Source organism: Simochromis diagramma, unplaced genomic scaffold (assembly GCF_900408965.1).
Source record: "Simochromis diagramma unplaced genomic scaffold, fSimDia1.1 OVJJ01000682.1, whole genome shotgun sequence".
In the NCBI taxonomy this organism is placed as follows: domain Eukaryota; kingdom Metazoa; phylum Chordata; class Actinopteri; order Cichliformes; family Cichlidae; genus Simochromis; species Simochromis diagramma.
Genome location: NW_024387359.1, coordinates 2,934,486 through 2,958,926, shown reverse-complemented (window position 1 = coordinate 2,958,926; position 24,441 = coordinate 2,934,486). Strand labels below are relative to the sequence as shown.

The 24,441-nt window shown below is 41.2% G+C and overlaps 1 protein-coding gene across 4 annotated transcripts in view; it reads left to right on the top strand.

Annotated features, from left to right (window-relative positions):
- The first annotated feature begins 829 nt into the window (after positions 1 to 829).
- LOC120718753 (membrane-associated phosphatidylinositol transfer protein 2-like) overlaps positions 830 to 24,441 on the top strand; it is a 66,864-nt gene continuing 43,252 nt past the window's right edge. Inside the window, exons 1-3 of one of the 4 annotated variants that reach the window (XM_040007434.1) lie at positions 830 to 1,424; positions 6,864 to 7,016; positions 11,813 to 11,850. The gene's annotated coding sequence lies outside the window, so the exon portion shown is untranslated. Of the gene's footprint in view, positions 1,425 to 6,863; positions 7,017 to 11,812; positions 11,851 to 17,336; positions 17,983 to 20,801; positions 20,985 to 24,441 lie in introns of those variants that run through there. The other 3 variants (XM_040007436.1, XM_040007433.1, XM_040007435.1) reach the window with 3 other exon arrangements.

Below are 24,441 nucleotides of genomic sequence, written 5' to 3'. Positions count from 1 at the left end.
TGCCTCATCATGTGCATTGCCTAGTGGCTGTTATTCAGTATTATTTACATAGAGCCCGTTTACAAAATTTATCTGAAGGCACTTTATATTCTCAGGTAAAGAACTTACAATATTAGAGAAAGACTCCCTGTTGATCTCCATTGAGCATGCATTTGTTAATGGTGGGGAAAAAGAACTCACTTCTATGAGGAAGTACTCAGTGTACTGTGGAAAGGCCCCTGGCAACCTAAACCTATAGCAGCATGATACAGCATGACATCATGTGATGCTCAACTGAACTGTAGAACTGTTGGTTCCAATGATTTGTGCCGCTTGTACTGAAAAGTTACATTTTTCAGAGGCAGGAATCAGCCAATCAAATCAGATTTATTTACCCTAGTCAATTGAGGTAAGTGAGGTAATTGCTCTAGAAGTTTAGTGCCAAAGAGGAGATCCTGGCATTGAGGATTCACTCTGTTTTGTATACAATGAATAACAGGCAGTAATTTAAGACTAATGAAAGATCGGTTAGCTTGCCTGATTAGATTGTTGTTGCTAGGATTACTGTATCTACAAAGCACCACCATCCCACAATTAAGCACTGAGGAAATGCCTATATGCCTCCCGAGTTTAACTAGGAGCTTGGTCCACGCCATGGGGGCCTGACAGCCGTATACTCTGTGTGCCATTCATTCTCACATTTGCAGGGTTCCTATGTCCTTTATTTCTGTCCTCCTTTTAATTTTCATCTATTTGCAGCATACGCACAGTGTCTAAACCCTATTCTTACACATCAGCTAAAATTTCATACTGTTAGTGATAAGAAGTGTGGGGACCAAGAAATATGTTGCTTTCCACCTGTGGCACACTTTGTATTTTACCATTTTGTAAAAGTCAAATATAAAATGATGTTCTAATACTGTCTGGATGAGAATACAGGGCTTCATATAAATACCCATATTTTCAAAACTGTGGTGTCCTGGTCCCCTTGTTCTTGGTCGATCTCGTGCCACTCCACTTAAGAAATCCTGTAAACGCCCCTGCTTACTTGAACACTCTTTCAGCAGTAATTTCGCAGCTGGCACAGGTGACCCACTAGAGGACGCCTTTCTCCTCTGTTGCTCTGCAGAAAAATGTCCTGTTCTGTTATTACTATTTACCCGGCATGTTATCAGCAGCCACCGGCAGCACACTGCGCTGCAGCGGAAAGCCCGAACAGGACGGCCGGGTAGTCCGCTGTGGCGTTGACAGCAGCTTTGACAGGCGGAAACACACCGGGAATGAGCGCTGTTTGTGGGGGAAAATCAGCAGAACGAACACCGCTAACACTTCACTGTACAATATATGAAAGATAACGCTGTAAGCCGGCTTGTCTCCTCTGAAAATCCTCTGAAAAGTCCGGAGATGTGCGCGATATGTTGTCTGCAGACAGACCGTGACTGCAGGTGAGCCGCCGATCGCCCTGATGCCGCAGTTGTTGACCGATTGTACGGTGTCACTGCTAATTAACGCTCCTATCTCTCATTAATTCCACTAATGGAGGCGATGCAACGTTTAATTAATTCCCGCATTATTTGTGGCAGCATTGATTTGGGCTGCAGAGGTCAGGTGGTGTCCGTCATAAGCAGTGCAAAACAGCTAAGCAGCATAGTCTACATATATTATGACTGTGGTGTGAGGGGAATAATGTTAGTCTGTCTACTGTGGCAACTTGCATGACATAAGGGACACCTGTGGAGACACATGTAAAACGTTGTAAGAGCTGCCCCATGGCTGCTGTTGTGTTGTGGGTTGATCTCCTTCCGTCTGCAGTCATTTCGTGCGTCTTTGTGACTATCCTTTTTCTCGATTGCATCTCTTTTTGGTCATTTTGTGTAGGTGCTTTGCATATCATCGTTGTTTAGTGCGTTGTTGTGGTCATTTCCCTCTGTTTTTCTCTGTCTTCTTGTCGTTGTTTTTCAGGTTTTTGTCTTCTTCTTCTTCTCTTATTAAATCCGTGATTGATTAGATGGTTTTGTGTTTTTTGTGCTTTGTTTTATGCGTTCTTGTAGGTGTTTAATCTCTGCAACAGTTTGTCATTTCTTTGCACACCCTTTACTTCTCATAGCTTTTACCTCTTTGTATTTGTTTTTGGTCTGTGTGTATATATATATAATATTTATATATATTATCTCTGTGTGTATGTTTGTGTCTCTTTTTGCCTCCATGAAGCTTTTTGGAAGCTCTGATTTCTTTGCAGTGTTTTCCTTAGTTATTGTATCTCTACGTGTCTCTTTAACATCTTTTGTTACCTACTTTAATTGCTTTCTGTGCATTTCTCGCTGTTGCATAATTGGGCATTTTTGTCTATTTTCTTGCTAATCAGTGAATTATGATATATCTCTCTTTGGCTGTCCCTCTCTCACTCACATATACACCTTTACATTACACCTGTGAAAATGGAGAAAAATGGATAGATTAATGGAGGCCAGAGAATGTTTTTTTGTCCATGGCAGCAGCTTAATGGTTCGAAACGTTTTTGGATTTCCAAAAAAGTTTCAAACTATTATGCTGCTGCCATGGACAAAAAAACCACAAACAAATAACCCATCTGCTTGTTATCACTCCTATCAGCAGATCCAGTGCCAGATGCATACTGGTTATGGATGTGCTCGTTCTATTTCCTCCCATTTTAGGTTCATTTTTAATGATTTGAGTGTGTTTGTTAGTGTGTGTGTGGCAGGGAGTGAAAGAAGATGGAGCCTCACAGGATTTGATTATCTAGCCAAAATGATTAGGTTTGCTTTAATGAATGCTGTTAGGAAGTAGCCACTGCAGAAAGAATGAGTCATATTATTGATTGCCACTTGCTCCTTCTCCTCCTCCCTCTCTCTCCCTGTGTTGTCGTCCATCTATTCACTCTTCCTTCTCTTTTTCTTTGTGTCATCTCTAGATATTCACATTATCACTTCCTTTTTTTCTTGTCATTTTCTCCTCCTCTGTTTTAATTTTTCATTTCTTTTAAAGGATATGCCACATTCCTCCCTGTCCGATGTCTACAAAGATTTAATGTGAAGTGTCATGTAGCCAGAGTGACAGTTGCATACCAGTAAGGAGGGAAGAGAGTGGCTGGGGAGTCTTGGAAGAAGGGGGAGGCTGGATGGGGGTCTTGTCACGAGATGCCACGTCATCACAGTGTGTGAAATCTATTTTTAGCAGCGTAAACAGAGGGATTCCAGCCCACTGATCATGGCTTTGCAGTCAGGGCTTTGAGGTGGGAGACTGCCAGAGCGTGAGATGCTGGATGTGAATGAACGACACCTGTATTAAGCCCTTTTTGTCTGCCTCCACCGTCACTCCCCTCCCATCACCTCGGCCTGTCATAATGAACACTGCACCGCAAATAAACCAACAATTCTTCTGGCTACTTTTGCAACACTGTTTTGCTTTACATGCATTCACATGCAACATCCTTTATGTTTTTGACTGAAAAATCTGTCTCAGTTTTTTTTCAGCACTGCAATCACACAGTGATGAATCTACCATCACTTGCTTCCATTTTTGTGCACACACACTCAAGCCCAGGGATTATACGAGCACACCGTTGCCAATATCCCTGGCTGTTTTGTAACTAACTATGTTGTCTGGCATGGATTTATCAGTTTCTTTGCCTTGCAGGACCATAAAAGTACAAACATAAAGAAACAATCCAAATGCATTTGATTTTTATTACCAGGAACACAGTAAAGTGTTTTGCCAAACAGCAATAGAGACAAGCTGAGGGACAGAAACCAATGAATAAATTGGACATAAAATAATATAGAACCAGTTGCTACTTTATTAACAAATAAACATGTGCCATTTTAGTTTTGATTTTAGTTTTTTTAGTTTACTAAAGTCATGCTGGTGAAATGTGAGGACTTTTACTCAGAACTATTTCTGTATTCTGGTGTTAGTATTTCCACTGACATTAAAAAAAAACACTCTATTATTACACAGCTGACACAAACACACATATAGGAAATATTCAAAGTAGCCTGACATTGTTAGGGTTTACAGTGAATTGATGGTTCCCTGAACACATCTGAGACCAAGTTGGCGGGCTAGAGAGGGGGGATTGTTCTGGGAATTGAAAGCACTCAGACTAATTAACAGTCCCCCAGCTTTGTTCAGATCTAGTGAGGCGTTATGTCCTCGTTAAATATTCACACAGGTTCAGGGGTACGAATGAGACACAGAAAAATCAATAGATTTTCGATACACTCTGCTACTTAGTTAAGAGTAGTCTCTGTGAATCAGTTTTCTCAAAGCATACAATGAACATTCTGTTTTGCATTTGGCATAAATAAGGATTGCAAGACAGAATTATGGGGTGGCTGTAGCTCAGGTGGTAGAGCAGGCCATCTACTGATCGGAAGGTTGTTTAATTCCTGGCTCCCCCAGTCTGCATGCCTTGGGCAAAATGCTAACCCCCCCACTTGCTCTCCAATGCACTGATGAAGCATAGGGTGTGTATTTGTATGGATGAGTGTGGCGTATTGTGTAGAGTGCTTTGAGTACTCCAGGAGAGTAGAAAAGCGCTATATAAGAATCAGTCCATTTACAAATTACAGCTGTTTTGTTATATAGATTGAAATGTATTTTTACTGTTCTGTCTTATTTTCCTTTGGCCTTTTATCTCCTTAAATCCTCCTGTTGTAATAAATGCCTGTTACTACTTGGATGAGATTGTTAGACCAACTAAACACCAAGAAAAATAATTCCCTATCCAAGGTTCCTTGGTGCCTTTAGGGTGATCCTGTGGGTTCCATGATTGTGGATACAAAAGAAGGCTTTTACCACCTGGTTGGACTAGATGAAAAGTTGGAAGTAACATCTGGAGCTGAACAAAAGCAAATGCACAACTGGCAAGAACTGCAGTTCCTCTAGCAGCCACTAGAGGCTGACTCGAAAAGGGAGTTGATTGCCATAGACTCCCATTACACAAATGTCCAACTTTACAGTATTAAAACACATGTTTACAGTCTGGTACAAATGCTTTATGGGTAGTTTACTCCTTCATAAAAACTCAGAGTGGGGTGAATTTGCTTTAAAACATAGTTAGGGCATTTATTGCTGACTGTAAATAGTCCCAAAGTCTGCTAGAGCAACTGTGCATCATTGAATTGGACTCCTTTACTGTAAATGGTTTTGCATTCTGGAGCTGTGTAATGGATTATATAAACATTAAGGCTTGCTTGTGGTAGAAGTTTGTGCTTCAGTTTTGGTGATTGATTATTTTATTGGTCTGTTACCTAGCCCTAATCTGCTGATATGTCTGTCTCTGAGTTGCATCTGTACAGCCTATCCATGCAGTTTCCCAACCAAGCTTGCTAGCACAGCAATTTTTTATCCATATGTAGTCACTTCTGGTTTGAAAAACAAAAAACAACTTGATGGTGGCTAAAAGACAAATGTTGAGTCTGGTCCTGGTGGCTACGTCCATGTTTTATACAATGAATGCATAAATGTCTGGAGAAAATTTCAAGTTGGGAGTATGACATCGTCCAAAATGTGTTGGTATGCTGAAACATTAACAGTTCCATTCACTGGAACTAAGGGCCCAAGCCCAAATCCTGGACCCCCCCATCAGACTGCCTGATGGAGAGGCAGGATTCATCAATCCAGAGAGCTAATTTGAAGCCCACATGAAGTCTGGAGGTCTGTAGCGGCTGACTGCAGGAAATTGGTGGCCTCTGCGCACTATGTGCTTCAGTGTCTGCCGACTTCAATTTGTTATTATACCTCTAGCAGACTGGAATTTCATGACTGGACTTCCTATCACAGTAACCACGCTGGAATTTACTTCCATGATTAATGAAATAGTCATAGCTCATGGAAGTGATTGGAACACCTGAATACAATGATTTGGATTGGCAATATAGTGTAGGTGTGATCTCTGTCCTACCTGCTACTGCTGCTCCGTGTCACCCCAACTTCAGCATATTAGTCAGCCTCTAAAGCTTGGAGGTGGGTCAAATGCTAATGGCCCTGTACCGAGGTATACCATCCTCTTCCCTTAATCTGTAGGCTTTCAAATCTTAACAGCAACCTTGCACTTCTATTTTCTTTTCTTTTTTAGTGATGTCTGTGATCACCCAGCTACCCCCTCCAGAGCCTTACACTCTCTATCTGCAAGTAAGCCGCAAATCAACTTCTCACTAGTTACTGCTCTCCCTACACTCTCCCACTGTCCTGATGCACATCCGGGAGGGGATAAATGGAAGAGTGCATTCAACGCAGCACACCTAAGTCATTTCGAATATCTGGTTATGTTGTCTCACTAATGCCCCCTGTGGTTTTTCAGACACTAGTTAATGATGTATTGAGGGACAACGCCTCCTGGAAAATTGGTTATATTTCAAGGTAGAAAAATGTGAGTTCCACTTTCCTTCAGTAACCTTTTCTGGTTATATTCTGGCAGGAGACGGGTGAAGACCGACCCAGCAAAGATTCAAGCAGTGAATGAATGGCCCACTTTCGCTAACTTATACCGTCACTTCATTCGGAATTACAGCTAGGTAGCTGCACCACTCACTCACTCACCATTTCTGGTCTCCTGAAGCTGAAGCAGCCTTCATTGAATTGAAACAAGGGCCACAAGCCAAGCTACAGCATTCTTCTCACGTCGCCTCACTCTAGCCAAGCGAAATTATGATGTGGGCAACTGAGAGCTGTTTGCAGTAAAATTAGCCATTGAGGAATGGTGTCACCTATTAGAAGCAGCCGAACAACCATTTACCATTTGGACTGATCACAAGAACCTAACTTAACTAAGAACCACCAAGAGGCTCAATGACAGCCAAGCCCGTTAGCTTTTTTTTTTTTATTGCATTTTCTCTATTTCTCTACTTCCTATTGCCCAGGCTCCAGAAATGTCAAGCCTGATGCCTTGTCCCGCCAGTTTGCCACCAACAATGACCCACCCGAGACTGCCACCATCCTCCCTGCCACCTTCATGGTGGCTTCATCTCCTGGGACGTCAATCCACCAGGCTCTTCAGGATGAGCCTGACCCAGGTACCAGTCTACCTAATCACTGCTATGTCCCCATTCCAGCCCTTTCAGCAGTCATCCATTGGGTTCACACCACCAAGTAAGTAGGTGTAAGTAGGACTATTTCATTAATCAAGTGTCACCACTTTTGATGGGGAACAGAAAGAGATGTTAAAGACTATGTGGCCGCCTGCTCCATCTATGCATGAAGCAAGAACAGCACTCAAGATTCGATTCAATTCTGTCACCCGCCTGCCTTCTTCCAGGAAGTCCGTAATTCTTTCAATATTTAATAGGTTTTTCAAGTCAGCCCATTTTATTGCTCTGGACAAACTCCCTTCTGCCTCTGAAACTACCAGGCTCCTGGTTGGTCATATTTTCAGTCTCCACAGTACCCTTACAAAAATTCTCCCAGACAGGAGTCCTCAATTCACTTCACAGGTCTGGTAGACCTTCTGCACCGTTCTTGGAGCCAAGGTCAGGCTCAGCTCTGGATATCGCCCACAATCCAACAGCCAGACTGAGATGCTCATCCAGGAATTTGAATTTGCCCTCCACTGTGTCACCACACTAAACCCGGTAACCTGCTTTTTGCATCTTCCTTGGGTAGAGTATGCACATAATTCACTTACCTCATCTACAACTGGTCTCTCAACTTTTGAAGCCTCTCTAGGTTATCATCCACCCCTGTTCCTTCAGAATGAGGTTGATCTCGCTGTTACTTCTGTTCAACACCACTTGCAACGCTGTCGTCACATTTGGACTCGGACTCGGGAGGTGCTACTAAAGGCCGTTGTTTGAAAGCACCGCTACGTGGATCGACTAAGAAGACCTGCCCCTAATTTTACTCCAGGAACATTCCCCTCAGGCAATTTTCCAACAAGCTCGCCCCATGCTATTTTGGACCCTATGAAATTGAGTCTGTCATCAGTCCTATGGCAGTTAAACTTAAACTCCCTGCATCCATACGCATAGATCCTATGTTCTACTTTTCCCAAGTCAAGCCGGTGCGCTCCAGTCCTCTGTCATCTGTTCTTCACCAGTTTGTCAGCTACCTCATGGTGGTAACCAGGCCTCATTCCATGTTTATGCTATGTGCTTAACTTGATCGCTTTGTGCCTTCAGTAACCTCGTCAAGCCACTGCGTAACTCCTCGGAAGTTAAACAACTCAAATGCCTGCCAGGAGGCTGCCCGTCGTCTTCTCAGGAATATAGGAAAAGCAAGGTCCTAACCACACTCTCCCTCTGTTACTGTGCATCCACGTCCGAGATTCCCCACCACGTACTCACGTCTTGTCATTGCTTATCTCTGTGTTTATAATAAAGCTTTTGAAAACCTTAATGCTGTTCTGTTTGTGCCTGCATTTGGTCCACTCCCACGTACTGGCCTCTGGGACTCCTTGACACCTAGTCTCTTTTTATTACATCTGAAATGTAATGCTGATTTGTAGACTTGCTTTAACTTTCTATCTTTATATTAGTAGTTTTGTACTAACTGTGTGCATTGTATGTGCTCTGATTTCCATGCTGCGTGAATTTCTCCTTTAAGCATTTCTTTCAATTGCTTCTGTAGTATTTTATTCATACTGTTGTGTCGTGTTAATCACTAATGTAACACTTGAAGATTTGTGCTTATGTGAGCACAAAAATAAGCAGAAGTTATATTTATAGAATAACTAGAAACAAGGGGAAAACCAAACTGCACACTACCTCATACTGCTACTTTGCTCCATTTCATTTGGAAATACCACCGTTTTTTAATCTATTGTATTTATTATAGTCTTTTTAACTCTAAATAAATTCCACGCAGAGAATAATAATGACATGAAAAACCAATAACATTATTTTCATTCAGTGGTGTAACTTGATGCATGCTCAATCATCCAGGTAAGTAAATCCCAAAAGGTTGATTCTGTTCATTTGGACATAGTGTTTTCAGTGGGAGAAACGTTTGTTCACTCATCCAAGTGACTTCTTCAGTCTCTGGAGACTGAAGCCTCAGAAATTGCAAGTTAACATCATCTCAGATTACAGCCCAGATAAATGCCAAACAGACTTCCAGTAGCAGTCACATCAACTGTTCCGAGGAGACAACGCAAATGAGTCTTTATGATCTAATAGCTGCTAAGACACCATTACTAAGCAAAAGCAACAAATAGAAGAGATTTGTTTGGGCCAAGAAACACAAAGACTGGACATTAAACCAGTGGAAAGCTGTGTTTGGCCTGATGAGTCCAAATTTGAGAGCTTTGGTTCCACCCGCTGTGTCTTTGTGCAACATAGACAAGGTGAACGTATGGTCTCTACATGCATGGTTCCCACTGTGAAGTATTGAGGAGGAGGTGTGATGGTGCAGGGGTGCTTTGCTGGTGACAATGATGAAAAAATTGAAGGCACACTGATTCAGCATGGCTACCACAAGCATCCTGGTTTGCATTTAGTTGACCCTCATTTATTTTTCAATATGACAATGACCCCCAAACACACCTCCAGGCTGAGTAAGGGCTATTTGACCAAGAATGAGAGTGATGGAGTGCTGCGTCAGATGGCATGGTAAATGGGCTGGTTTTTATATGGCGCTTTTCTACTCTCCTGGAGTACTCAAAGCGCTCTATACAACACACTGCATTCACCCCATACACACAAGCACTATTATCTATACGGTGAGCTCTTTTCTAACTATCATTTATACTCCGATGGATGCATTGGAGAGCAAGTCGGGGTTAGTATCTTGCCCAAGGATATTTGGCATGCAAACTGGGGGAGCCAGGGATTGAACCACCAACCTTCCGATCAGCAGCTCGACCTCCTGAGCTACAGCCACTATGGCCTAGCATCCATAGTCACATGACCTAAACCCAGATGGTTTGGGATGAGATGGACCGGAGTGAAGGCAAAAAGGCCAACAAGTGCTGAGCATCTCTGGGAACTGAAAGGCTGCTTAAAACAATTTCAGGTGACTACCTCATGAAGCTCATGGAGAGAATGCCAAGAGAGTACAGTAATCAAAGCAAAGGATGGCTATTTTGAAGAATGTAAAATACAAAGCATGTTTTGAATTATTTCACGCATAATTCACATGTGTTCATTCATAGTTTTGATGCCTTCAGCGAGAATCTACAATGTAAATCGTCATGAAAATAAAGAAAAACCATTAAATGAGAAGGTGTTTCCAAACCTTTGACTGGTAGTGTATGTCAATAATTTACTGTAGGGCAGTGGTGTCAAACATCTAAAACCTGCAGGACACCGGCCCTCGAGGCCTGGAGTTCAACACCCCTGCTGTAGGGTCAATCCATGAAAAATCACTCTGTGATTTTGAACACAGTGGGCTGAAATTTGTTGGTTTGGTCACCTTTTTTGTCAGCATTTTTGAACCTTGGTAACTTCTTAACCATAAGTGAGAGCCACATTTAACATTCAGGACTAAAGAAAAATGTATGCAATTTTACATCAACTCCAAGTGTCACTATCTAACGATAAAGATTTAGATTTTAGGTAACCAATTAAAAGAAACTACTTTCTAAACCCTGGTTATGGCCCTGCTTCTGTTGTCCACTGTTGGCAACTCTGTGTGAACTCGAGTTTTCTGTTCTTAGCTGATGGGATTGGCACAGGCGGCCTTCTGCTGTAGCTCATCTGCTTCAAGATTTACCATGTTGTAGGTTCAGAGATGCTCTTTTGCTTACCCCGATTATAACAACTGGTTATTTCAGTTACTCTATAGTCATTCTCCTCTGACCTGTAGCATCACTATTGTATTTTCACTCAGAAAACTGTTGCTAACTGGTCATTTTGTCTTTTTCAGATCGTTCTCTGTATACTCTATTGATGATTAGATATTTGTGGTAACAAGCAGTTGAACACGTGTTCCTAACAAAGTAGCTGATGAGTGTATATGTCTCTGTATATATCCAAAAGGATGTTAACAGTTCAGCTCTTTGTCAGCTGGTTAAATGACACCTTTTATGAGATCTTTCATTTCATGAAGTCGTTACAGTTGAACATGGGGCCACATCTAAAGTTATTTTTTTATATTCAGTCTGTGGCAGTGATTAATATTCTGCCCAAAGGAAAAAATTTAGCAGTTTTCAACTTGTGTTTGTTTTGTTTGTAGCTGCAGCTCTGTGCCATTGTTTAAGTGCACTAAACAGCATTGCAAAGACTGACACGAACTAAGCAGAGGCTCAGATGAGTGCTGAGAACACTGATTAGCTCCCCTCCCTCCTCAGGCGGTGATGCATTGCCGTCATTTACGAACGCGCAGGAAAGCAGAACAATTTGAGAAATGCCACAACTAACTCCAGCTACAGCAACGCCATCACTTTGATCCCTGGACCCGCATCACCTCCATTTCCCCCATGCCCCCACCTCCTCCCTCTCCTCTGACACCCTCATCTAAAAATAGCTTCTCCTCTTTCATCACCCAGCCATCACGTCAGGGCTGCATTCACTCTCATTTGCTGCCCATGCCTTGTTTTTTTTTCTCTGCTGTGATATTTTGACAGTGTCAGATGACCACATTAGCTATGGATGAATACATTTGGCGTCAAGGAAAATAAACCTCCAACTAATTGCAGACACCCAAATCACTTTTTAAATAATGTAATATGCAATGCTTTTGCAACTAAGCATTACTCAATACTTTCAATGCTCTGAAACTGGATTGAGGAAGGAAATGGTTTAAAAACAGTCACTTCTCCTCTGTAATGTGATATTTTTGACAGCACTCTCTTTCTTGTGCAATGCTTCTGCATTGTAGGCTCCTTGAAACACACACCTGCTCTCTGAGGTTTATTTCAGCTGTTTCTCATTCACAGGAAGAAGGGTTGAAGCCTCCACTGGGGATGAACTGCAGGTCAGTGACACCATCTTCTATCCGTAGTAGTTCTGCAAACCAAACCATCAACTGATGGAGGAAGAGTGATAAAATATCATTTTTGTTAAGTAAAAGGAAGAACAGAACACCAGCCCTACTTACCGTAACCATTCAGAAAAGTCAAAGTACTCATTCTGCACTATAATGTCTTTTGCATTATGTGTTGTTATTAATGCTGACTCGTTATGTGTAAGCAGCATTATTTTAGTGTTTCCAAGTCCTTTTGTTTCCACTCCTATGATTGGAACCGTAAACAATCTGTGACACCCTGAGTCTCTCTATGAAACTGATTAACATATTGACAGTAGTAAAGTGATCAACAAACACTGCCGCGACTGGTAGGGGGGTGAGGGGAAGCACGCTGTAGAAGTAATTTACACTAATAAATAGCTTTTAGCTTTAATTTTGTTTTTAAATTTTTAAAAAGGAAAAACAAATGGACACCTCAGGTAGCGGGTTCTTTGAATGGCTACTTGAGGTCACTCCAGTGTATCAATCCTCATAGAGCCTATCCCAGCTACCAGAATACAGAGAGACAGAGATATATGCTAACTTATATTTTTAAATTGTATTAAGGCTTAAAGTTATGGAATATTAAGGGTGTGGCCACTTTGAGAGACGGAGAACTGCCTACTAGGTGGGGTCTGTCACATTACCAGCAGCTTCAAGTCACTGAACTACACTACTGAAAACCTATGGATGAGAGGGTGTGCACATTTTGGCAGGCTGTTTCTAGCACTAAGAAAAAATGGATAAAATGTAATGTAAATATAAATAAATAAGTGCCTCACAATTGTAATTATGTAATGCTTTAAAGGATATAGTGTTGAAAATGACTCAGCCGAGATAAATGTGAAATATAAATGCAAACAGTCTACTGGTAATGCAGCCATACACATGCTCAAGTGACGTCCACATAAATGCCGTTAGTTGCATCACAGCAACTGACAGTGAGTAGCCACACAGACCTCTTTTTGATGAGTGCAGGATGGGTAGCAGGAGTATCTGGTGAGGAAAGATGTGCTTGACAACATCACAAATTAACAGTCACAATGACAGCAGATGTTCATGTTGGGTTGTGCGTGTGTAAGTGGTGTTTGCGTAGTAGGGGTTGTTTCTGTTAGCGTCTGCTCTGCTGATGCTCAGATAAAGAGTGTGTGTGCAGCGGGCGGAGCACCCATCAACAAGTCATTTCATTCTGAGGATGTGGATCCCTGCAGCTCACAGATAAAATGCGAGGCTGAGAGCAGTGAACCTGCTGCTGGTGTGACTGTACAAGCCTCGAAGCTTGTTTTCAGTTGCCACTGACTGTAAATTAATTTAGGGGTTGGCTTGGCTTTTGAGATCTCCTGTAGTGAAATGTCTCAGGTTGTCTTTCTTCTCCTTCCTCTTGTAAGTTATAGTCTTTGAAATGTCCTTTAAGCCCAAGCAGCAGCTACGTAGTCCCCTATAGATCACTACGAGCTGCAGGTGGAGTATTTTAAAAGGAAACCCTCTGAGAAAAGTCATAGATAAATTGGTGTTAACTTGAAGCTCAATGGGAAAAGTGCAAAATAGTTCATAAAATGGAGCGTTAGTGGATGGAAATGTTTATTCAGGCTGGCCAAAAGCTAAACTCAACCATGGTCTCTGCAGATCAACTTACTCAATGCCAGCTTAGGCAACATCCTGTTGCAAGTAGGGTTACCACACTGTTTAAGCTTCTTTAACCTGCACATAGTTGCTAGAGCGGCAGAGCCATTGCGTGGTGGTGGTGGGGGAATTAATAAAAAAAAGAAAGAAAGAAGAAGCTTAGACACTGCTAGCATAATGGACAGGTTTTCTACGGGGCTCCCACACAAATGCAAAGCTGAGGATGAGGCATTGCCAAATACTAGAAAATATGGTGAAGCATATCTTCCCTGTGCACAACTGCCACGGTAGGTCTCCCCGACAGAATTGGTTTTCCCTGCGTCGGAAGCACACGCTGGGCTCTCCATATCACAGACAAACAGTATCCCACATTCTTGATTTTTAGTTGACTAAATACTCCTGACATTTTAGAGATGTTAGCTCTTTATACAGTAAAGTTACTGTGGGATACAAATAATCCTGCCACAATTTGTTCCCCCTGTCCAAATCACAGACAAACAGTATCCCACAGTTGTTTATGTTTTTGAACCCATTTTGCACAGAGAGGCATTTTTTTGAAAAATGCAATGTTGAATATTATTACACAGGAAAAAAAACAACTACACGTAAAATAATTACACCGTGACGCCTCTGCATTTCTAAATGGAGGGACAGTAACTGCGTGTGTAAATGTAAGCATAAAACCTGAAGATAGTCAGATTAACAGTAACAGTATTTTGTCTCTATCCGCGATTGTAGAAATTCATCTCATGTAAACAGTAATGTGGCGCAGAGTGTGAAAAAAGGCACATACCTTTGACCTTGCATGACGAACTCCGTATTCCTAAACTAACCTCAACGCCAGCTGCTCCTTTGGTGCTGCTTAAGTTTGAATTTAATGTCATGTAGATTTTCTACTGATGCCTGCACTGTCTGGACTCTCGCAGCTGCTCTACAGCTGAGCCATATGCCAAATAAGGTGACTATTGACTAAAGTCAATGTTAACCAAGGTCATTCAGGACGTTTATTCAGCTCAGCTTTGTAGCAAATGAACAAATCTTAAATATACCAATCAGGAATAACATTATGACCACCTGTGTTGTGGTCCCCCTTATTGCTGCCAAAACAGCCCTGACCCATCGAGGCATGGATTCCTCTAGACCTCTGATGGTTTGCTGTGGTAGCTGGCACCATGATGTCACCAGTAGATCCTTTAAGCCTTGTAAGATGTGAGGTGGGGCCTACATGGATCTGACTTGTTTGTCCAGCACATCCCACAGATGTTTGATTGGACTAACATCTTTGAAATTTAGGCTGAGTCAACACCTCAAACTTGTTGTTATGCTCCTCAAACCATTCCTGAACCACCTTTGCTTTGTTGCAGGGGGCATTATACTACTGAAAGAGGCTACATGACCCATGGTTCACCACTGTTCCTTCCTTGAGCCATTTTTGATAGATACTGTTGATTGGGTGGCCCATGACCCCAATACAGGAAGTCTGTCTCTCAACAATACTAACCACTGCAGAGCCAAAACACCCAAAAATGCTCCAGTTTTGGGGATGCTTTGACCTGCGCTCCCAATCTAAATTTAGCCCATGTCAAACTTACTCAAATCATTATGCTTGCCAATTTTCCCGGCTTCACTGTGTAGTCTGCTTTACTAAAACAAATTCTGCAAAAACTAAACATCCAAAATTGCACCAGGCTCATTAAAAGGAAAAATGGCCCTAATAAGAGAGCTGTCAGTTAAAACAATCGAAAGGATTATAAAGCTTTCTCGAGAAGAAAATCTGACACAGTTCACACAAAAGATGTTGATTTTTTCCACTCAGCTGTGTCTAAAATTTGGAGGAAGTACAAAAAAATGGAAAGGTTATAAAAGGAAAGCATATATGGGTAGATGGAAGACAGAAAACTCAAAGGACAGAATAAGAAATTCAAAGCAGTATACAGGAGTCACTGTTTGTGACAGAACTGTAAGAAATAAAGGGTATGTATAAATTAAAATATACCTTCTATGCACATCAAATTTTGTGTGCATAGAAGGTATATGATGATGATGATTTTTGAATATCTCAGAAGGCTATTTGCAGTGTGGAATTACCTGTATAAATTGTATCATTTTGCTCAACCAAAAGGAAATACCTGTGTTCACAGCACTCAGTTGACTCATTCTGAAGCTGTTCAAAATGCACCTCAGAGGCTGAAGCACAAGCAAAGCACCTCACCAAAGGCAGGACAGTCACGATGCCCTGCAAACAAAGGCATAATCATCAGAGCAACCAATCTGCTGCTCAGAGCTCCCATTAAAACGTGATGCACACACATTTTCTTCACACATTGACTCCTTATCACCTCTGGTGTTGTCTTTAAAAGAGATCCCATCATCAAGGATTTGTGGGAATGTGTCAAATGCACAAAAAGAAAAAGGGATTTGCAAAGCCATTCCTATAAAGCTTTATAAAAATGACTGAAAAATGACACTGTCGTTGAAATTATATATTAGAAAATGTGTTTATTTTTGAAGCAACATCTTTTTCCCCCTGTTTTTCCTGTTATATATATCCATCCATCCATCCATTCGCTTCCGCTTATCCTTTTCAGGGTCGCGGGGGGCGCTGGAGCCTATCCCAGCTGTCATAGGGCGAGAGGCGGGGTACACCCTGGACAGGTCGCCAGTCTGTCGCAGGGCCAACACACAGGGACAGACAACCATTCGCACTCACATTCAAACTTAGTGGCAATTTGGATTATCCAATTAACCTATCCCCACAAGTTGCATGTCTTTGGACGGTGGGAGGAAGCCGGAGTACCTGGAGTGAACCCACGCGGGTTCACTCAAACACGGGGAGAACATGCAAACTCCACACAGAAAGACCCCGGCCTGATGATGGAATTGAACTCAGGACCTTCTTGCTGTGCGGCAACAGTGCTAACCACCGTGCCCTGTTATATATATTTTATATAAAACATTTGGTTTTCTCTGGTATTAGAAATAGATTAAGAAAACAATCAGCCAATAAGTTGGTATTGAGAATAATACATAAGCAATTAAAAGATGGTGTCTTGGTTGCTATTGGTGAATGCAACTTCAGTCAATGGCAATTTGTTGCGAATGAAAAATTAGACTAAAGTTGCACTGATCTTGTTTCTGAGTTTGTCAAGTCATTTTTAAGTCATTTTTTAACATACAAATGGAAAATTGCGCTGGTTTTTCCTCTGCTAAAATGGGACTGTTTCACTACAAACTCATCTTTGTTTGTTGTTATGTGATTGATGGCTGAAAAAAAGTTGCTACAATAAGTTATCTTTAAATTGATAGAAAATTAATTGCAGTCTTTTTAGCAAATAGATTAATCATGAAAATATTTTTCAAAGCAAAAATGGTTTGCCTCACATCAAGAAGCCTGAGCTATTTTGTGTGGCGTTTGCATGTTCTTCTGGTGTCTGTGTGGGTTCTCTCCAGGTACTTGGCTTCCTGCCACAGTCCAAAGACATGCAGTTAGTGGGGTTAGGTTAATTGGTGATTCTAAATTGCCCATAGGTGGAAATGATTGCCTGTCTCTCTGTGTTAGCCCTATGACAGACACTTCCCCTATTGAGGCTGAGATAGGGTCCACCCCCCTGCGACCCTGAATTGGATAATACAAAGAAAATGGATGGATGATTGTTTTCCATCTTCTGTACTGTGAGCATTTATTGCTTTAATCTGCTTCATATCTGGAAAAAAAAGGCAAAATTATATTTATTGAAATTTTTCACAATTATTTTCATAATTTGTTTGTGAAAACTAGCTTTCTGCTTGTTCTCCTTTTTTATCCAATAAAATTAATCAATTAATGTAATAGACAAAACGTGCTGAGTTAGTCTTTTATAGATTGCTAAATTCCATTGTAAAGTATGTATTTTAATTGGGAGTTAAATAAATTTGACATTCACAGTCCTCCATACTTTCCACCACGGGCTTTGCTGTGATACACAACCAAGTAATGTAACACTAAAAGTGAATTGTAATCCCCGCTTTACTGAAAATAAATTCCTATATATCTCCACTTAGTAAGCTTATTCTGGCTCAGTATTACACAACGATTCTGACTGAAAAGGCAATCAATCTAGTGGGCTGCACTGCCGACTTGCTGCATCACAACAAACTCCACCAATCAGGCCACAGCCTCATGCGTCTCCGTGGTAACAAAGCTTCCTCAGTCCCAAAGAGGTGGAGACGGCAGAAAAGGGAGCGCAGAAGAGAAATAGAGGTGGATGGGAGGAGAAAGGAGATAGAGGAGAGACAGAGAATCGATATCTTCTCTGATTTCACTGTGAGAATTTAGAAAGTGAAGCTCCTTACCAGAGCGGGGGTGAACCGGTGAAGATAAGCTGGCCAAAGACGGAAGAGGAAGGGAAGCGAGGGTGCGTGCGCTGGGATTCTCTTTAGGATTGGAATCTGCAATGGACCCTAAGCCTGTATTTAGTGGATCAGTTGGGTAGCTTTGAGGTAAACACCCAAATGACTTATTTGATTATACATGATTATTTGCTTGTATACATGAAATACTGCCAAATGGAGCATTCGTTTGTTTTCTCCTCCAAACTGCACTGTTATGAACGTAAATGACATGATGGTAACATAAATGCTGCCTGCTGGACTGTGGTTCACTGTGGTCAAGGCTGACTGGAGTGAGGATCTGCAGGTGGGAAACTATGGCTGTGAATAATTAATGGATTCATGTTTGATGTCTGGGCTTTAGCAGTATTCAGTTTTCTTTATCAAATACCACTTTAAAAAAGAAAGAAAAAGAAAAACTTTTTTTTTTAAACGTTTCTATAATCAAACACTGTAACCCTGTGGATGTGGGGAAAATGCCAGTTACAGGTTGTAGCCAAATATCTGAAAGAAAATTACCTCATCTTGCAAATTGTGTGAACCAACTTGCATGTTGATTATTTAGCTTGAAAGAATCAAAATATAAACCTTTAGATCTGGTGAAACATCATGTCATTAACGTCCTGTGGCTGCAAGCTGGGTGGTGATGATGTGCTGAACGCTGAGTTTTTCATGCCTGAGTTATGATAATAAATCATCATACGATAACTCTGCTCTGTACAGAGTAACGCAAATATCGTTTGCTAATTTCCTACTGGAATATTAGGCAGTACATGCGGTCTATGAAATCCACATCTGCAGCTAGTGTGGAAGGAAAACTGAATTACGCAACAAGCGCACACAGTACAGTACTTGACTCTTGGGGTATCTCATGAAATCAGGGGGGAATCAGACTTGCTGTTGATTTGTCTGTGTGTATGTGGCAGATGTTGTGCCCCAGCATATGTGTTCTCATGTGAAGACTGTTGTGGTGTGTTTTACATCAGTGTGTGCTATGATTACTGAATGTAGAGCACAATCCCATCGGGGGATCTTGTCAGTGCAGCACGACTCCTCTAAGTGCCAAAGAATCAAATCAAATGTATCCTGATGCATCCGACTGTGATGTGTAACAAACAGATGATGCACTGGCCTCCTGCTCTTAGATGTTGTGTATGTGATTGTGACAGAAACACATTATTCATATCATGGTCGTAGGGTTTGTTTGAGGATCTGTGAGGGAACACGTTAAGTAGGGGATCAGGGAATCCCCCTGAAGTAAGCTGAGAGCATTGGACACATAGCTTAGATTTCCATTATTTTGAGTCAGAAATCGTATTTTTTGTAGAAAAAGATTAAGCAAGAGGTAACAGTTTGCCATACTGTTCATTCTAACTAACTCTTCTGCTTCTTTTATATCTTTATTAGGAGAACAAATGCATTGGAGTGGATGTGTCATGTGGATTCCCCCTACAGGGAGTGCAGAATTATTAGGCAAGTTGTATTTTTGAGGAATAATTTTATTATTGAACAACAACCATGTTCTCAATGAACCCAAAAAACTCATTAATATCAAAGCTGAATGTTTTTGGAAGTAGTTTTTAGTTTGTTTTTAGTTTTAGCTATTTTAGGGGGATATCTGTGTGTGCAGGTGACTATTACTGTGCATAATTATTAGGCAACTTAACAAAAAACAAATATATACCCATTTCAATTATTTATTTTTACCAGTGAAACCAATATAACATCTCCACATTCACAAATATACATTTCTGACATTCAAAAACAAAACAAAAACAAATCAGCGACCAATATAGCCACCTTTCTTTGCAAGGACACTCAAAAGCCTGCCATCCATGGATTCTGTCAGTGTTTTGATCTGTTCACCATCAACATTGCGTGCAGCAGCAACCACAGCCTCCCAGACACTGTTCAGAGAGGTGTACTGTTTTCCCTCCTTGTAAATCTCACATTTGATGATGGACCACAGGTTCTCAATGGGGTTCAGATCAGGTGAACAAGGAGGCCATGTCATTAGTTTTTCTTCTTTTATACCCTTTCTTGCCAGCCACGCTGTGGAGTACTTGGACACGTGTGATGGAGCATTGTGCTGCATGAAAATCATGTTTTTCTTGAAGGATGCAGACTTCTTCCTGTACCACTGCTTGAAGAAGGTGTCTTCCAGAAACTGGCAGTAGGACTGGGAGTTGAGCTTGACTCCATCCTCAACCCGAAAAGGCCCCACAAGCTCATCTTTGATGATACCAGCCCAAACCAGTACTCCACCTCCACCTTGCTGGCGTCTGAGTCGGACTGGAGCTCTCTGCCCTTTACCAATCCAGCCACGGGCCCATCCATCTGGCCCATCAAGACTCACTCTCATTTCATCAGTCCATAAAACCTTAGAAAAACCAGTCTTGAGATATTTCTTGGCCCAGTCTTGACGTTTCAGCTTGTGTGTCTTGTTCAGTGGTGGTCGTCTTTCAGCCTTTCTTACCTTGGCCGTGTCTCTGAGTATTGCACACCTTGTGCTTTTGGGCACTCCAGTGATGTTGCAGCTCTGAAATATGGCCAAACTGGTGGCAAGTGGCATCTTGGCAGCTGCACGCTTGACTTTTCTCAGTTCATGGGCAGTTATTTTGCGCCTTGGTTTTTCCACATGCTTCTTGCGACCCTGTTGACTATTTTGAATAAAACGCTTGATTGTTCGATGATCACGCTTCAGAAGCTTTGCAATTTTGAGACTGCTGCATCCCTCTGCAAGATATCTCACTATTTTTGACTTTTCTGAGCCTGTCAAGTCCTTCTTTTGACCCATTTTGCCAAAGGAAAGGACGTTGCCTAATAATTATGCACACCTGATATAGGGTGTTGATGTCATTAGACCACACCCCTTCTCATTACAGAGATGCACATCACCTAATATGCTTAATTGGTAGTAGGCTTTCGAGCCTATACAGCTTGGAGTAAGACAACATGCATGAAGAGGATGATGTGGACAAAATACTCATTTGCCTAATAATTCTGCACTCCCTGTATGGGTCACCTACATTGGCCATGTACTTTGCACAGACTCAGGGGACTTGGCAGAGGAACAGGAATTTAAAAAACTTCAATATGAGATGTGCAGACAAGTAAGGTGCAGAAAATAAACTAACTGAAAGCTTAAAAAGAGCTCCACAAGAGGATTTTTTTTTAAATTAATCAATCCATTTTTCTTAACCACTTCAATTCAGGGAGGCTGGTTGTGAAAGGTGGCAGGTGGGGTACACCATGGAAGGGCCAGTCCATCTCAGTTCTGACACTGAGAGAAAATTTAGAATGAGCAGTTAATGTTTTTGGACTGTAGGAGGAAGTCAGAGTACCCAATTATTTGTGGGTCTATTATTCATGGGTTTTTTTGTTAGAAAAAAATCGCATAATAACAAAGCCTGTAATAAAAGTATGAAAACACTGACAGGAGAATTATCTCCTGAACCTGGATCTGCTCTTGGCTCTACAGAGCTGTTTGGCTCCAGCTTCACTGCTTCTGTTGGCTGTTTGGCAGCAGGTTTAAGACAACTATAAAAAACGAACAAACAAACAAAAGCTGCAAAAAGCAGACACACACAAAGACCAGCTGGTGACCATCATGCACCATTTAGTAGCTACAGAGCCAGAGATTTCCCCTCAGGTGTTTGTGAGGCCAAAATAAAAATAAAAAAGTTGAATTCTGGACTTGATGACAATGCACCTTTCACAAACTAAATATTCTCAGCTGAATGAAGCAGTGCTCATTAAGGTGGGTTTTAAACAGCTTCTTTGAATTGTAGGCATCTTGGTTTTGAATCGAATGTGCAAAGGTCTGTTAGATACGGAGCCTAAAATATGAACGATCAAAAGAACAGAACCAGGATCAGGAAGCTAGTTTAAGAGTTGAGAGCTTAAGAGACTAGAGAAATGGTGCATATGCAACATAATGCTTATGTTGTTGGTGCCTGTTTGATAAAATGTCTATCTTTGATCAGTTTATTAATAAATATACAGTTGCATGCTACATTTGTCCAGGGCATCTTCCATGAGGAGCCCAACATGACCCTGAACATTGTCAGTATCTTTAGCATCAATCTAGACTTACTGGCGGATCATCTCATAACCCACTTCCACTCACTGGGATGGAATGGTCCTCAGTGAGGGGGACCTTCCACATGGACACACAAATGAAGTGGAAGTGGGTAGAGAGAGGGTGTCAACTTTGAAAAAACATAATATGTTCATGTTCTGTTAATTTCTATTGACCCTAGTGCTCAAGCAAACTGGTTGGAGAATCAGTCGAAGTTGTTTGTCAAACTCATCAACATGTGCTGTAAGTAGCCTTGTAATCTTTTTGCTTTTTAGCACAAGTGTTTGATTAGCTTGTGCCATGGCGAGATGTGTGTCTGTCCATCCTTATGTCCATCACCAATTTGAAAGTAACACAATTTTTCATAGATTATTCATTAGTCTGGTTCTTCAACCTAACTGTGCTCAGGTCCAAGGTCACATTTGCCATTTTACGAGGAATAACCTGTAAGTTGTGGCAGATCGTGTCCCATACGTTCTGGTTTTATCTGCAGTTGTCCCAGAGATGAGCTGTCACAACCTTTGTCATTCAGGTTGAAACATCAGCATCTATTGTTGGACTGTGGGTCGAAGGGGCTAATGGTGGGTGTGCCTTTTTCCAGACAGTGGCTTGAGCTCCAATTTGGTGCACAGGAACAAGCTGCTGTTTCTATTTGACCAGAGCTGCTTCAGCTGTAAATTTAGTACAGTTTAGCTGTAGGCTTTCTCAGCCTCCCATCACATAGGACTTTGATAGATGGCTGCTGGCAGCTAGTCATCCTCTCAGAGGTGCAGATGAGACATTTCTTTTTCTCTGCATAGGCAGGCACAGGCTCTGACCAGCTGTAATTTTCTGCTTTGAGCTCAATTGGAAAGCTTCTGAATCTACCCAGGAAACGTCCTAGCTGCTGCACGGAGTCAACACTCTGTTTGAGTTTACTGGTGATTTTGATTATAATAAATATTAGTTGTACAGTATTTTTAAAAGTAGAGTTTGCAAAGCAATTTGGCAAACAGAAAAAGCAGTTCCAGTTAGAAAGCCAAATATTAGGGCCAAATAAGGTCAATACAATTAAGTTCAAGTGAAGACATAATAAAAAACAGAAAGTAAAATAAAAAATAATTAGCAGTAAAAGAGTAAAATATAGGGAAATAATAAAGAAGACAAGTGAAAGATGATAAACAGTTAATACAAGACTATAAAAGACGAAATAAAATTGTAATGACGTCATAAAGGAGCAAGCCTGTAAAAATGTGCTTTGGAAGAAGTGGTTTCAAGGAAGTTTCTGATTTTTCAAGCCTAATTTCCGCAGTCATATCTTTATCTTTCTGTAGATTTAAGTTTGGGCTTTGAAACAGCCAGACGGCCCCACCTAAAGATCTGAGGCTGCAAACTGGTTCAAAATTTCTTCTGTGCAGCTTGGTACCAAGCTGGTGCCTTAAAAATGATCATCTTAGATGTTAAAATCAACTCTAAAACATACAGGAAACTAATGTAGAGAAGTCAAGACTGGGGTGATGTGATGTTGTCTGCTAAAACTTGCAAGAAGTCAATCTGCTGTTTGAGAAAATAAACATGGATCGCTTGTTCTAGTTCATAACTTATTTGATGTCTGGTTTAAAGACAGAAGCTGAATAAAATGTTACTCTAAAATGTATGAACAAGAGACAACTCCATGGGGTTGTACAAGAAGATTTTGTATTTTTAGGTACTGAGTTGAAGAAAATCTTGTGCCATCCAACATGCAGCCCTTCATGGTGATCTGAGAACCATGTAGGATTCTCACTTATTGGAGTCTATAGAGGATAATCTTTCTTTATTATGTGGTTTTGTCCTGGTGCCACAGTGAAATGTTGTGTCTGGTGAGCAGATGTTGATTGGGGCTTATTATAGCATTGCTCTACGAATTGTAAACTTATAGTTAAAAGATGCTAAAATGCCCTGCAAAGACAGTGGCAATTAGCTTCAAATTCACCACTAAAAGCAGCCCCTCTAATAGGAAATCATGTGACTTCTTTGTTTGTAGGAGCTGCTGTTTGTACTGTAGTTAATAAAAGCAACTTTAGACTATTTTAACAACTTACATATAAACCTGAGATTTGCTACACTTGTGCACAAGACCTATGCAAACCAGGAAAGATAGCTAATCTGTTAATGACTATCCTTATATTTAAATCTACTTGAAATGATTTTGTTTGTTAAGAAAAAGCATCTCCCATTCTTAAAATAATTGATTCATTTTCTGTCAGTGAACTAATCATTTCCCCTACAGTAATATCCTGGCAGCTCTCCTCTATAATTCACATCCTTTTGCCAAAAAAAAAAAAAAGCCAGTTTATCATACATGACACTATGTGTCTGTTTATGTCTACATGTCAGGGCTCATCTGCCACTGTCACATTTTGCATTATGTGGATTTAGTGATTCTTGCTGCATAGCAGCTGTCCTGTGGGCCAAGGACTCACTCTTCACAGGAGTCAGTGAGAAATGTCACTCAGTTTCTCTGCTGT